The following is a 13,614-nucleotide window of genomic DNA, read 5'->3' on the forward strand; positions in this document are numbered from 1 at the left end:
TCCCATGAAATTCAGTGTTCTCTCCCTTTTCTCATTATAAACAATTCACTTCACATATGCAGAAAAATGAAATTAGGTTGAATAATAAAAAGTTATGAATGCTGATAGAAAATAAATATCTTTTTATCTTCCTTTCATTTTGCTGCTTGGTCTCTGTGGTTTTGCCTTTCTGGATCCGTGCCTTTTAAATGCCTTAAAGTCTAAAAGTTGAAAGGTGGAAAAGATGAGAAGATTTACTGTTAATGAGCACAATTGGGTCCTATGTCTTTATAGTCAATATTTTAAGTAGTTTAAGGAAAAGAATGTTAATTTAAGAGATAGGTCAAATGTTTTGTCTTGTTTTTCAACAGGAGCACCTGGAAGAATGTGTTGTTTTTACTTATTAGATATTTATGAGGCTCTCAGAGTCCAGCGAATTATGATGAACACTAGGTATTTAATACAATATGATAAACATAAAAACTCCCAATACAGTTTGTTTGTTTGTTTCCAGATTTTATTAAAAAGTACTGAATCACGAAACTAGTAAAAAGAAAGACAGAGAAATAGAAAGAAGGAAGAGAGGAAGGAAAGAAGGAAAGAAAAAAGAAAAAGGAACACTGATATTGGGAGAGGTAGCCCAGGCTGTCTTTCATAACAAGAACATTGAAAGAGCAAAGCAAAGGCTTTCAGCTAACTTACCGAAGCACCTGTCAAAATTCAGGGTTGAGTCTATCTAAAGAAAACAATACGGTCAGTTTCTATTTACATTAAAGAGTTACAATAAATCTGTTTGAAATGTCTAAATGTATGCTTATTGTGAGTCACTGTTTTCCTGAACACACAGTCATGTACCTGTCTCTTATACAGGCGGTAGCATTTAAGGTAACTTTATAGGTTGAATGACCAAAAGGCTACGTGTCTTGGAAACTCTTTGCCCTTTACCTTATACAGGACATCTATGCTGGAGGATCAAGGAAGATCAAGGTAGGGTCAGGGGAGGGTGCTCAGAAATATACAGTTTAAAAAAAAAATGCAAAGAAAGAGTACTATTCCAGGGATTATTCCCACCCCAATTCTTCATTCAGATATTTCTACTCAAAACCCAATTTTCTCAAAAACAAAGTGCCTACATCTATTTCTCTTGCCATTTCCTTACATTAAAATTCCTTCTACTCCCTGTTTCTCTTATTGGGGTTGCAAGATTTAGCAAATAAAAATACAGGACATCAAATGAAGTTTGAATTTCAGAAAAATAATGAATACATTTTAGTAAAAGTATATTCCATGCCATATTTTGTATATACTTATACAAAAAAAAAGATTGTCTGTCTGAAATGTAAACAGTGAATCATTTTTTAGTATAAGTATGTCCCAAATATTGCATGAAACATATTTACACTGAAAAAAATATTTGATGTTTATCTGAAATTCTTAACATCCTGCATTTGATCTGGCAATGCTCATGTAAATTCTTCCATCATTCAAAGCCCATATCAAATCTCATTTCTTTAGTGAATAGTTTCATAGCCATTTTATTTCAAAAGGATTCATGCATTTATTCATTCAATCAACAAATATGGGTTGAACATTTAGTGTCCTCCAGGAACTGTTAGGCATTAAGGCTAAAACAAAGATCCTGTTGTTAGAAGGCAGAGGTACCCTTGAAACCAGCAAGAATGACACAGGGTAACAAGAGCTATGAGAGAGGTGCACGGGGCACCATGGGAGACCCTCAGTGAGCCTCTGCCTCTTGTCTCCTGTCTAACTGCGTCGCACATCGGCACTTGGAGCTATACCTTTCACTTCTAAGCCTCTCCCTAGTGTACTACTTTGCTTATGGTAGGAACTTAATATTTATTTGTTTTCATATAATGAAGGGCTTTTTCCATTCACTTCCCCTTCACTGGAGTTATTAGAAAGCTAACCGCAGGATTGGGTTTGGTTTGTTTCTCTTTAATCAAAGTAAGAAACTGCCTTTTCCAATATGCTAAATGTAACAAGCTTTGCTCCATGTTCTTTGAACAGTCATTTAATCCTCATGCTGTCATCATGAACTAGGTGCTATTTATAACCCATTTTACTAAAGAGGAAACAAAGACACAAAATGCTTCCATTAATTTACCCCAGGTCAGATGAGTAGGAAAGGAGGGGCTGAGATTCAGACCCAGTGGTCTGGCTCCAGAATGTTCTGTTGCCACTCTGTAGTAAGTAATAGAGGTAACTTTAAAAATTAAAACTAATAAGCTTCTGGAATTTTCTGTAGACACTTAATAGCTTCCTTTTTAATTTTATATTTTAAAAGAGCTATCCTTATTATATTTCTGATGATCCACAAATGAACCAGATAGACTCCTCTCTACTTCAAAAGGAAGAAACGTTAAGGAGAAGGAAACCAAAACTGTGCCATCTAACATAACGAAAGCATTTGTTTGTTCATTGCATTCTCCTTCATTGCAGCCAGTGCAAATCATTCCGGTCTGTGCTGCAGTCTAATGTCTGATTCCAAGGCTCAGCTCCATACCCACCCATACAGCATAGTACAGACAACAGCAATTCTGATGTCACTGGGAAAGTAGAGTCATGAAACCTTTTACAAGTGACTGTTTAACTTAAAGGTGGCTACTACGGAGTTAAAATAAATCAAACCATTCATAAACACTCACTAAGAAATGTTAAGGAAATGTAACACAGGAAAGAGAGAAGTCTTAGGTATTGAGAGTTGTTACTTTATTGCCTGATCTATGAAAATTTAAATTTAAGTATCCTGAATGGTATAAAGTCTTAGGGACTTCCAAAATGTGTTCTGCGTGAAGCTATTGATGAATGTTAAAAATATCCATTTTCCATGTGTATAGAATGAGGATACTTAAAACATAAACAGATTAATTTGGATGCACTACAAGTCCCCTTTCTCTCAACATAGTACTTACTGCCTGTTCCCACTTCTTGATAGATGGGATTTCTCACAAATAAGTCATGATTTAAATGTTAGCTACCTGGAATACCAATAGGAACCAGTTAAAAAGCATTTTTACTATGGAAAAAGATGAAGAATTGACAGCACTCATAAAGAGACTTTCATCTTCAGGAAATAATTGTCCTGCTTTGAATAGTGCAGGTTGTTGTGGTTTGGCCTCAGTGTTTATGTCCCACTTCGATTAATGCATTGTATTAGGAGAAGGCTAGCTTTGTGGAATCTTTGCTAATAAATTATGTGTTAAGATAAGTAAAATAAATAAAATTGTTGGGACAGACCTATTTGTCCCTAGATGGCATACTGATACCAAAGCTAAGACTCTATTGATATTTTTTAAAGGTCTGTTAACTGTAAAATATAGTTTACGGCCTCCTTCACTTTCAAAGTCAGAAAATAATGCAGAAATGTGAAGTTATTGTAGAAAATTCTGTTTATATCTTATATAAATCAAAAGTTTCAGAATCTCAAAACCATACAAAGCCCTCTTATTTTGCATAAATTGTCCCATATAGAAACTAATATGAATTTCATATATAATTGATAGGAGAGTGACATTTAGAATAATATAAAATGTCAACAGGGACATCTTGAACAAACACATCACAAAAGCCTGTGTTTATAACAATAAAAGACAAAAAGATTTGGAGGGAATAAAGGAATCTCAGAGGTTGAAAGAACTTTAAAGTTTAACTAGTTCACCCGCCCCACTCTCATAAACTTTATATTATCACCTCCAGAAACCTGAGCCTGGGTGCTTGTACAGTATCTCCTAGGAGTTCACAGACTCTGTGTCCACCCAAACATTATCCCTGGGACTTATTGGTAAAGAACAAGAAAATGAGGCCAAGATCAGGAAGGACTTTGAAAGCAACTGTTTTCCCCCTCTCCCACAACAAGCAATGCTTTTGTCTCTCTCTGAACCTCTCAGCACTTTGCCTCCTAACCCTTGGAGAATGTGGGCGCTTGAGGAAGCACCATTGGGTGAACCAAGAACCATGGACAGGAAAATTCATGCGCAATGAAAGCAAGGCCAGGAAAAGTGTGAAGGTCTGTGGGACAGTGCAAAGCTCTGATGGAGGTGGCAAGTGTCCTGGTATTGGTCTGAAGCTGAGAAAAAGCCATATGATCCAAGACTATCCTTTCATGTGTAAATTGTGGTTGAAAAAATAAGTAACATAAAAGTTGCAATCTTAACCATTTTTAAGTGCATAGTATTAACCATATTCACATTGTTGTGCAACCGATCTCTAGAACTTTCCATCCTGCAAAACCAAAACTCTGTGCCCACGGAACAACAACTCCCCATTTTCCCCTCCCATAGCCCCTGGTGACCACTTTTCTACTTTCTGTTTCTAAGAGTCTGACTACTCTAGATATCTCCTGTAAATGGAATTAGGCAGTATTTGTCTTTTTGTGACTGGCTTTTTTCATTTAGCAGAATATTTTCAAGGTTCATCCATGCCATAGCACATGACGGGACTTCCTTCTGTTTCAAGGCTCCATAATATTCCATATATACAACACATCTTGTCAGCCATCCATCTGTCCATGTTTATTTAAGTTGTTCCTGCCTCTTGGCTATTGTGAACAATTGTGCAATGAAACATAAATGTGCAAATAACTCTTTGAGATACTGTTTTCTGTCCTTTTGGATATATACCCACAAGTGGGAATGCTGGATCATATGGTAATTCCATTTTTCATTTTTTGAGGACCTCAAGACTTGTTATTTAACCATATTGCTACTTATTCTTTTCAATTGCCTGTTCTTCCAATTCTTGCTTCCCAGTAGAGGCTATTAAATCAATCCAGGGACACCCGGGGACAACCTGCCACTGGTTTCTCCTACACAGATTCACACTATTACTGGGACCAAACCAAGCCTTTCTGCACCACCTTTCACACATTGCTCCAAAGATGAAACACAGTCCAATCATTCTTTACTTACTACATTTGGACAGGAAATACATGTTGATTCCTTTTAGTAATTATTCCCATTTTAGTTTCAAGATATCATTCAAGAAAGGCTCCCAACTACACAAATGCAATTTTTATTTCGAAGGAATGATCTTCTTTTCTTTATTTGAGAAAAAATTTAGGTGTTTTTAGGGGTAAAAAGTATTATTTTGAGAGACTTGATATGAAACATGTAAATATTATATATATTAACTTATGAACATAATTTATAAACTAGATAATGCCCACCAAATAGCTAAGATGGTTATCTTCTGCAGATTAAATTAGTAAAATAAACATGCCAAGGAAAAGATAATTTATTGCAAAAGTCTTCAGAAAGACAATGTTTTTAGGTGAAATCCTCAAAAAGCAGAGCCTGTGATATGGTTTGGCTGTGTCCCCACCCAAATCTCATGTTGAATTGTAGCTTCCACAGTTCCCATGTGTTGTGAGAGGGACCTGGTGGGAGGTAACTGAATCATGGGGATAGGTCTTTCCCATGCTGTTCTCATGATAGTGAATAAGTCTCACAAGATCTGATGGTTTTAAAAAGAGAAGTTCCCCTGCACAAGCTCTTTCTTGCCTGCCACCATGTAAGACATCCCTTGCTCTTCCACCATGATTGTGAGGCCTCCCCAGTCATGTGGAACTGTGAGTCCATTAAACCTCTTTCCTTTATAAATTACTCAGTCTCAGGTTTGTCTTTATTAGCAGCAGGAGAACAGACTAGCCGAGAAAAAACTTAACTAATTATCCAGAAAATGTTCAATGGGATGATTATTCTGAAAAAATAATGTGTAAACATCAAGGCAATGTTCAGCAGAGGTCAAATAAAGGCAAGTACAAATCAAAGAAATTCCTGTCTCTTTATCAAGTATTCAGAAGAAAGCAAGACTGAATTGGGGACAGAAATGCTGTTCTCTCTAAAACTCACTAGAGTTGTGAAATCTGGAAGGCAGGGAGAGCTCTCTGGATTTTACATAGCCTGGAAAAAAAAAAAAAAAAAAAAAGGTGTCAAGATTATCTTTCTCCCTTCATTCTTTTTAGCAAGCAAAATTCTGAGTACCCTTAAGGTACCCTGAGACTGCAAAGGAGGTATGTGAATAGAGACCACCAGAAATAAATTTTCCCCATTGCAATTAATAATTATTTGGCATTTTGGTTCAAATATCACTGTCTTGTGAGTTGATTTAAGGAACCAGTCATTGGAAAGTTGATAAACTCCAACCACTCTGCACCAGCAAACCAGAAGCTAAGACATAAGGAGGCCCTATCCTGGTTCCTGCTTAGCTAGGCAATCCATCTACAACCTCCTGAGTGATAGAAACCCAAAAAGTGACCAACTTCTTGGAATAAAAAGAAATTCTTACAGCAATAATAATAATAATAATAATCAAAGAATTATTCTACCACACATGCAGCAAAAATTCAAAATGTTCTCTTCAGTAATTATCCAATGTTAAGAAAACCCTCAAAGAAACAGATGGAACAAATTGTAGTTAAATTTTTAAACATTTATTGGGGCTGCAGCAACCTTGCAGACAGTCCAAAATTCCAGAGCAGTATTCCTCAAGATGTAGTGGAGATTTTTGGAGTTCCGACCACATTTGAGAAGCTCTGCTCTTCCTTTTCAGCACTCAGTAACAGAGAAGGGCATTCTGATTAATAACTTCCAAATCAATAAGATTTTCTGTTTATGAAAATGAGATATGCCACAGGAAAATCAAGCCCATATGTGAGTAAATTGTGGGGCCTTATGATGCTTGATGGGAATTGACACCCATTTATTTTTCAAAATATACATTTTACCAGAACTCAGATTTTTGTTTGTTTGTTTTTTGAGACAGAGTATCACTCTGTCACTCAGGCTAGAGTGCAGTGGCACGATCTCAGCTCACTGCAACCTCTGCCTCCCGGCCTCAAGAAACTCTCCTGCTTCAGCTTCCTGAGTAGCTGGGACTACAGACATGTGCCACCACACCCGGCTAATTTTTGTATTTTTAGTAGAGACAAGGCTCAGATGTTTTTAAACAAGGCTTTCCCATATAATATCATCAGCTTCACTCATTCCATAATTCAGTTCAATCAATATGTCCCAAATACCAAAGGAATTGTCAATAGTGACAATATTTAGTTCAATCGATGTATGAAAACTAAAAAGTTTGTTCTTTATTGCATTTAGTTACATATGATATTCCTCTTTACTCCTCTAATGTCTCTTCTTAGAACCCTGGGAATTAAGTTTTCTTGCGGTAGTTTGTACATATCAACATATTTTAAAGGCAAGTTTACTGGAAGACCACACAGTGTGAAGATTAAACTATCAGCTCATAATAAGAGTGAGAAGTTTCCATCCCTGGCCCCTCTTTCCTGTCAATTGGCTGGTTGAAATCAGCTTCGTGAAAGAGATTATCTTTGAAGACGAGAAAAGGGTAGGTTGAGAAGAAGAAATAGAATATTCCTCAAGATATGCAATAGCAACCCCCACTTCTATCAAGTAAGGGGAATAGACTAAAATAAATTCTAAGTACAGTCATACCTACAATATTTAGTGACTATTTGAGCATAAAACAAAATACAATGGTAAGGATCAAAGACAGCCAGCAGCCAGCAATAAACTACATGGTAAGGTTTGAGATGGTGCTTACTAGTATGACTTAATACCACATTTTTCTCGAAATAAAGCTTCCACATTAATTGCAAATTCTGCTTGACTAACTCATTGACAGAAATAAATTCACATATGAATGTCAATCGATAAAAGGACAAAAGGGAAGTAACACTAAAAACAAACATTTGATAGTTCTTCAAAATAAAAGTACCTAAGTTAAAGCAGAGTAAGCATTTTTGACCAACATTTTCATGAGACGAAAATAGGTGTAAAAACCTTAAAAATAATCTGCTGGAAGATAACAGATAGCTAATAAGATGGGAAATAGAGATCCAAGGAGGTTAAACAAATGGCGGAGGCCATTTTTCCCAAAGGATTGTTCTTGGAATACTAGAACAGATAATAGAGAGAATTAGCTGCACAGCTGACAATGTTTTAAGAATAGAGGACAGTGATTGGAGTCTGGTACAGAACTTTTTAAAAATCATCAAGGAGACAGGCCAACATAAATGAAACCCAGTATGGGGGAAAAAAAAAGGCAATGGAATCAGATCCATGGTGGTTCCAGATACTAGAAAGTCTATATTTTTAAGGAAGTCTGCTTACTGTGTTCAAGAGTATCACAAACAAAATTCTCGTCATAGAACTAGATAACTTAAAAAACTGAAAATAAAAGGTACAATAATTGAAATTAGAAACATATAGATCAGCTTAGCAGCAGAATAAACACAGTTGAATGAAGAGAGAATTGGTGAACTGGTATAGACCAGAAGAATAGGTTCAAAATAAAGGATGGAAAAAATATTATAGATGATATATAAGAAAGAGTGAGCAACTCAGAAGGCACAGTGAGAAAGCCTAAAGTATGGGCAATTTGTGTCTGAGAAAAAAAAAAGAAGTAATGTTTGCTAAGATGGTGACTGACAGCTTGCCAAAATTGAGACAAGATGTTTAGTGATATATTTAAAATCATTATGAAGCTCAGGCAAGATAAATAAAAAAAGTATATGTAAGTACATTGTATTAAATGCTGAAAACCAAAGACAAAGAGAAAATATTAAAATCAGAAAGAAGGGAGAAAAAGGATAAGTTACTTTCAAAGTAACAACAATAAGCGTTATAGATAATCACTCAATAGACACAATGGAATTCAGAATAAAATGTAGTTATAACTTCAAAGTGCTGAAGGTAAATCACTCCTAAAATATAATTTCATACTTAGTTAAAATATCCTGCAAGAATGGAGATAGCAAATCATAACTGAAAAAACAATTGCTGCTAGAAGCCCCTCCCTAAAGAAAATGCTAAGTGTTGTCTTCAGGAAGAAAAAACCAGACAGTTGTTCAGAAATGAAAAAAAAAAAACATGGGGAGCAACAAAATAAGAAGTATTTGGATAAATGTAATGAATATTAACTTGCAAATGAAAATAATGGTTCTTTCTCTTAATTTAAGCTAGAGAGACATAAAATTCACAGCTTCAATGACATGTGTCCATAAGGGTTCTTGCATTATCTGAGAATGAGACAAAAATACAAAAACGATGGCTTGAAAACTAAAGGAGGCATGGTGTAATGTCTAATGCCACAGCTAAAATAATAATAGCAACACTGTTTAAAACTCCCAATCTAACACATAAGACAAATGCAATAATAGAAAATAATAAATTAAAAACAAGGCAAGAAAGAAAAAGGGAATATAAAATATGTATTCAAATAGAAAGTATTTGGTAAAACTAAAGATTTAAACCCAAATATAGAATACATCATATTAAATGTAAGTGAAAGGAGTTTTCAGAATAAATAAACTCTGCATTGCTATTTAAAAAAAAACACATCTTAAATTTAAAGAAAAAGAAAGATTACAAATGAAAGAATACAAAAAGACATGCCACACAAGCATGACAAGGAGAAATCTGCTGTAGTCATTGATATGGTTTAGCCCTGTGTCTCCACCCAAATCTCACTTTGAATTATAATAATCACCATGTGTCAAGGGCGGTGCCAGGTGGAGATTACTGAATCATGCAGTCAGTGTCCCCCATAATATTCTCGTAATAGTGAATAAGTCTCATGAGATCTGATGGTTTTATAAGTGGGAGTTCCTCTGTACATGCTCTCTTGTCTGCCGCCATGTAAGACGTCCCTTGCTCTTATGCCATGATTGTGAGACCCCCCAGCCATGTGGAACTGTGAGTCCATTAAACCTCTTTCCTTTATAAATTACCCAGTCTCAGATATATCTTTATTAGCAGCAGGAGAACAGACTAGTACAGTCATTTTTTTTTTTTTGAGACGGAATCTCGCTCTGTCCCCCAGGCTGGAGTGCAATGGCCGATCTCGGCTCACTGCAAGCTCCGCCTCCCGGGTTCCTGCCATTCTCCTGCCTCAGCCTCCCGAGTAGCTGGGACTACAGGCGCCCGCCACCGCGCCCGGCTAATTTTTTTGTATTTTTAGTAGAGACGGGGTTTCACCGTGTTAGCCAGGATGGTCTCGATCTCCTGACCATGTGATCCGCCCGCCTCGGCCTCCCAAAGTGCTGGGATTACAGGCGTGAGCCACCGCGCCCGGCAGTCATATTTTTTAAAACTGATAAAATTTACTTTAAGACAAAAAGCATCACCAGAGATAGATTGGCAGGCATTCCTGGTGTCACTCAACATGTCCAAATTCCCTCTTTTTCTGAGGACACCACTCTAACGGCTACATTATAACTTAACCACCACTTTAAAGACCTTATCTCCAAACATTATTACATTCTGAGGTACCAGGGATTAAGCCTTCCGATTCATGAATTTTGTGGGGACACAATCAATCTCTAATGCGTAATTATAGTAACTCATAAAAAATGCTGATCTGATTAGCTTGAAAATCACAGCAGAAAAGTAACAGTCAGTTTTTACTATTTTATATTATATGACAAAAGGCCCCACGCTCCCTGTTGTTTATAGCACAACCTCGTGTTTCTGTGGCTTCCATGGCTCTGCTCCACGTGTCTTCTCATTGTAGGAATAGATGAGGGAAGACCTTTTAGCAGGGATTTGCCATTCCCATGCAAAGGGGAAAGAGTGGGGAAAATGTGGTGCAAACACATAGTGATTTTAGGAGTTTCTGCTTGGAGGTAGCATACCTATCACTATCACTATTGCTTACTTGGCCAAAGCAATCCCATGGCTCAACACTAACGCTTAACAATTGGCTATTCTGGGCAGGTGTGGTGGCCCATGCCTGTAATCCCAGAACATTAGGAAGCTGAGATGGAAGGATTGCTCGAGCCCAGGAGTTTGAGACCACTCTGGGCAACATAGTGAGACTCCCTCCAGCCCATCCCCAACCCCATCCCACCCACCCCCATCTTTACAAAAAATTTAAAAGTTAGCCAGGCATGGTAGTGCATGCCTGTGGTCCCAACTAGTAGAGAGGGTGAGGTGGGAGAACAGCTTGAGCCTGGGCAATGGAGGCTACAGTGAACTGTGATCACACCACTGCACTCCGATCTGGGTGACAGAGTACGACTCTGTCCCCCCACCCTGCACAAAAAGATTAAAAAAAAAAATTGGCTATTCCTTCAACAGGGAAGCGCTGCAAGCCAATTTCAACAGCTGTGACTATAGAATCCCTTTACAGAGAAGTAGGAAGCAATTAACTGAGAGCAGTAATACAATCAGCCACCGCAAGGTCATGGATTTAAAGGAATTTGCTATTCACTCACGTTATAAAAGCAAAGACAAAAATGTGAGTAACAAAATGTTTGTCATGCTTGCAAGGGACAACAGGAGCTGTTAGCAAAATACATCGATTAATTTTCTACTTTAAGATTATGTGTTTCTAGTGAACCAGAAAGCATGCAAAAGTTGCTGTCTACGAAGAGGATTTGCTTGGAGGTTTATCTAGGACTGATTAACCAAAAAGTATTTAATTATAGGTTCAGAGAACTTAATGTTTTCAGATACTTAGAAAATGATTGATTGATAACAACAACAAAATGAGTGAGACATAGGATAATTAACAGAGCCAACCCTTGCTAAAATGATGAAGGTGAACTAGCCATCCACCTACACACCTCCTAGCCCTATCCCCCAACCTCTCCTCCCATCTCTACTCCCCGTCTTATTCTCTCCTGAATTCTGCTCAAGTTCAGTGTCATTTTCTGCCTTCTCTAGACCTGGGCACAGACTGCTCCCAGATCTCTTCTTATCAAATGTGTCAGGTTGACTTTTGGTTTTGGTTTTGTTTATATTGAAGTATTGGTACTTGTGACCCTTCCTAGTCTCTGATCTTCCATACTTCCAAGGTAACAACTATCCTAACTTCTAACACCATAGATTCACTTTCCTGTTTTTGTATGTGTTCCTTAGTTTCTGGTTTCTTTCACTCCACATTAGATTTGTGGTAGTAGATTACTCATCCAGCTGATATATAGAAGTCCATCGTGTGAATATACTATAATATATTTACCTATTCTACCTTTCATGGACATTTGGATAGTTTCCAGTTTGGCGCTATTATGAATGGAGTCACTGTGAACATTCTAGTTCATGTCTCTGGGGGAACCTCATTTATAGATTTCTTTAGATTGAAACCTAGGACTGAAATGACTGGGTTAGAGGGCATATGGACATTTAGCTATAATCATTTTCCAAAGTGGTGGGACCATGCTACAGACGTTTAATAAGGATTTGCATTCATTCATAAAAACCTGAATAGTCTGCACAGTATTTTCAAAAGAAGCAGATCGAGAACTCAGTTCTGATTCCAAGCCTAGTACGTTTTCCATCCAGGGGATTGCAGGTTCTTCTGTCCTACTTTCTTCTCCTCAATACTGTGCTGTCTTTTTCCTCTAAAGACTCAAGAATGAATAGCTAGTCATTCACGGGGCATTCTCCCCAGGGTACTTTTTGTCTTAAAGAGGGTCAGTGGTAACTCCAAAGAGCTCTAATTGTGGGACTTTCAGGTTCTATAAAAGATCAATCTGTAGGAAGGAACTAGAGAGGAGAGAGAGGGAGATAACTTCAGTCACAGGAAAGTACTTAACACAATCACTCAGATCCCAGAGGGTCATTGACCTGAATAGAGCCATTTCTGATGAAACACAATAGAAGATAGGAAGCTCATCTTTTATCACGTGAACTTCAGGGCAAACATTCTAGAAAGCTACTAAACCCTGGCCTCCTCAAATTGGTACACAGGAACCAAAGGGAAATCTCAGATGTCAAATTAAACCACAATTCCCATGTCTGCACCCAGGCGGCCAGAAGCAGGAATCGGCTCCTGGTTTCATGAGGGTGGCCTGCATGTGAGCCCATGATGTGACAAAATGTAGCAGAAAAGACTGAGAAGGATGACAAGGAACATGAAGCTCCAGCCTCCTGACTTACCCCTCTCAGGTGGGCATCTGTTCCCAATTCCGTATTACAATTAAAGAGAATTATTTTTATACATTTAGATACTTTCAGTGTCTGGATTTGAATATAGCTGAAGTTAAGGGTACTAATTAATTGTGAATCATTCCAATACTTGAATATAAAACCTCTTGAGCCTAATGTGCAAATTTATGTAAAAACATTGTGAAAATTAGAAATGCACTGGCACTTTTTTTTAAGCAGAACTGTAGCACTCTGTCTAGTCGAACAGACTGCTCATTTGCAAGTTGTCTATATGCAAAGCATTCTGCCCCTGGGAGCCTAAAATCTCCTTAGCAAGTCATCTGAAATTTGAGAAGAGCTTTGTTCGGAACCTGCTTTCTGCTCTCTTCACTTTTCTTCCCTGTTTCCAGCACTGTGGGCAAAAAGCCTATGGATGGATTACACCTGGCCAACCCAGCAACAGCCGTGGCCCAAAACAGGAGGCCTGCCCTGGGAAACCCATTTGAGTTCAAAGGAGGGTGTCTAAATATGCTTGTCTTGAGCCCTGTGCATTGGGCCTTGCACTGCAGCCTTCCAACTTTAAAAGAAATTTCAGAATCCTCAGAGCCTCTGCAGGGCTCAAATTTTCTTTTGCAGATCAGACCTGGTGAAGAGGCTATTTGCTGTTCAATCCTAGGCTTGCTTTCTGCCTTTCACCTAGTGTTTGAAGTTAACTGATCAACAC

Source organism: Macaca nemestrina, chromosome 16, assembly GCF_043159975.1.
Source record: "Macaca nemestrina isolate mMacNem1 chromosome 16, mMacNem.hap1, whole genome shotgun sequence".
NCBI classification, from domain to species: domain Eukaryota; kingdom Metazoa; phylum Chordata; class Mammalia; order Primates; family Cercopithecidae; genus Macaca; species Macaca nemestrina.